We start from the raw sequence: 3,609 nt of genomic DNA on the forward strand, positions 1-3,609 counted from the left end.
ATATAAATTAATAAATAAATTTAAATCAAAGGTTCAAATTATAAATAATTAATTTGATAAATGATTTAAATAATTCTTTAATTAATTAAATCAATAGAAAATAATACAGGCCTTGATTTTAAGTCCAATGGGCTTATAATCAAATGGGAAATTTCACGGGCCTAATGCCCATGATAATTTCGACCTAGGGCTTTAAAATGGCTATTATTTTATTGATTTTTTAATTAAATTAAATGGCCTAATTTAGTCTATAAAGGAGTGCTTAGAAAGAAGTCAAAACACAAGTTTGATAAGTCACAAGTCAGATTTTCTGATAGTTTTAGATTATCTCTAAACACAAGTCCTTTTCTAAGCCTCTTTGTTATTTTCTCTTCATCTCTCTATATCTATCTCATGTGTTGAGAATTTCCCACACTAGTCTTGGTGATTCTAAGGATACATTGGAAGACTGTGAAGAAAATAGAAGATCAGTTCAGTTTCCAGATAATACTCTGCGATAGAAAGGATACAAGAGTTAGGGAAACTGAAGGAATGACTATTTCATTCCGCTGCGTATACTGTAAGTATTCATGTATTTGTTTATCTTTGAATTCAATTTTAGAAACATGTTCAAGGCTATCTCATATTAATTTGTTTAATATTAGATATACATGAAAATAAATAAAGATCTTGTATAAATTTCCTAACAACTGGCCTCAGAGCCTTTGATAATCTTTATTTTCATGCATGAATGTTTAAAATTGGATTATTTGATATGTTTGAATAATTGGATGGTTTTCATGTTTTTATGAAGCATATTGATTTTATGTGATTTTTAGCAATTATTTAGGTTATTTTGTTGTGTTTTCTATGCTATTAAATTTTATATATGTTTTATTTTGTATAAAACATGTTAAAAATTAATTAGAAAATGGTTTTGGTTTGAAAAATTGCACAAAAAAATTTGCACTGGCTGCCATGCGCGCACACACACCGCGTGCGACACCAGCCACCATGCACTTGGGTGAATAGTACCCGAAACGGGTACTGTTCATCCAATTTTTTTTTTTTTTGAAAAATAAAGAAAATTAAAATTGTAGAAATTTATTATTTATAATCAAAGCCAAAAATATCATATTTGTTTTGTATTTAAAATTGTTTTTTAAAAATAATATATTTTTGTGAGTTGAGATTTAAATAATTAGATATTTTCTACAAAGATTCAAATTTAAATTTAAAAATAGACTAACAACTTAATTTTAAATCTTTTAATATATTATAATATTATAATTAAGATATCAGATATTTAAGATATTTTCTTTTAAATTCTTGATATTTTTATTAAATCTTTATTTGAAAATATAAATATATTTTTATTCTATAGTTTTTAATATTTAAATTATTTGAAAATTGAATATTGTTAGTTAGATATTTTTATGGATATTTGAATTTGTTTAACTATTTTGAAATATTTTCGGATTGTTATAACTATTTATATTTTATTTTTTTTAATGGTTAAAGTATTAGCTAATAGTTATAACAACACAAGATATTTTTGGAAAATAGTTAAGATATTGATTTTAAAATTTAAAATTGGTTAAATTTTGAAAAATATCAATTTTTTTTTTCAGCCAATTAATAAAATATATTTTTTTTTATAAATGGGATTTAAATTAACTTTGGTTAATTGTTTATACATCCTATTTAAATTAAATTAATATTTTTTTTTCAAATTAACCTAAACAAAGTTTATTGTTGATAAATTAAATTTAAATTAACTATTGTTAATTGTTGATAAATTTTATTTAAATTGACTTATTTTTGTAAAAATTTAATTAATTCGAATTTTTGATAAATTCTAGATAAATAATTGTGGTATTTTTGCAAATGAAATAAATTGTGGTATTTTTGCATAAATTCATAGAATTGCTCATATAATAACATGATTAGGCCCATCCAATTATAACATGTTTGTTTTCACTATATGTGGTATTTTTTCAATTAGGCTTAGATGCATATAGTGGCCCATATGTTTGTTAGATATATGGATTTTGCCAAATAAAATATTAATAAAATGATAGGTTTTATTTGGGCCCATTAGAAAATGTAAAGTTTAAATTCCTCTCTTGTGGGTGCTTCCACTTGTGAGGCCCATTTGCTTTGCATGACTATAATGAGCCTAATCAATTAATAACAATTAATAAAACGAATGTTTAAATTCCTATCTTTTGGACCTTGTATGGAAGATAGGGGGCCTTTGTAGTGGGAACGACATACTGGACCCAGCCCTCCTCCATACAAGCCCAATTGTTAAGGCCCATTTACCTATGTTGGACTTAATTGTATAGGTTCATTATATTAGTTAAACCTAAATATTGATTAGCAACAAATTAATTCTAAATTAATTGGATTTGTTTCAATGTGACACTTTAGAATTAATAGGAAATTATAGGACTTTGGTTTTAAAAATTTTAATCTGTTTCATTTTTTTTGGAAAAAACCATAGTCATTAATTTTCTAAAAAAATAATAAATAATAAAAATAATTTTTTTTAATTTTAATAATGAGCATTTTTTTAAGATTTATATTCGATCTCCACCGTTGGTTTAACATAGTCAATAGCTTAATGGGGTCTCGAGGCGCTTTGATTCGTCCCCCTACAGAAGGTGTTCACCTACGTAGGGTGAGTCTTTCTCCAGCTTTCCTTCCATTCACCACCAACTATGTGTTGAATTAAATTAAATTTCCTAATTGAGTCTATAAAAGGAGTGCTTAGAGAGAAGTAAAAACACAAGTTTGTTAAGTCACAAGTCAGATTTTCTGGTAGTTTTAGATTCTTTCTAAACACAAGTCCTTTTCTAAGCCTCTTTGTTATTTTCTCTTCTTCTCTCTATATCTTTCTCATGTGTTGAGAATTTCCCACACTAGTCTAGGTGATTCTAAGGATACATTGGAAGACTGTGAAGAAAATAGAAGATCGGTTCAGTTTCTTGATAATACTCTGCGATAGAGAGGATACAAGAGTTAGAGAAACTGAAGGAAGGACTCTTTCATTCCGCTGCGTATACTGTAAGTATTCTTGTCTTTGTTTCTCTTTGAATTTAATTTTAGAAAAATGTTCTAGGCTATCTCATATTATTTTGTTTAATATTAAATATACATGAAAATAAATAAAGATCCTGTATAAGTTTCCTAACATAAAATTGGCCAACGATCATATGTACAATATACGACACCTTTTGAACGAAATAAATGACAGAGTATGATTATCTTAAATAAACACACAAGAATTTTATAGTGGTTCAGCCCTGTTCAGATGAACAGTAATAACCTAATCCACTTAGCTTTTAGTATTGAGTCACTCAACAATTACACTGATGAACAAAAGTGTTCACTCATTTCTCACTTGCCCAGAATTCCAGCAAAGAAGCTCCCAGAAAAAAAAGACCCCCCTTAATGAAGTCATGGGTCCTTTATTTATAGTACCCAGGAGTTGTTACACGACCAGTGATACTGGGATCGTGGTTTGGCACACGATTATCAAGTAGTGGAGATACGTGTCCACCTTCCCATGATTATGAGATCATGGATCTTCATGTTGTCTTCTCTGGATCGTGGTTGATAATGCAT

The sequence above is a fragment of the Humulus lupulus genome, chromosome 1 (assembly GCF_963169125.1).
Source record: "Humulus lupulus chromosome 1, drHumLupu1.1, whole genome shotgun sequence".
Taxonomy (NCBI): Eukaryota; Viridiplantae; Streptophyta; class Magnoliopsida; order Rosales; family Cannabaceae; genus Humulus; species Humulus lupulus.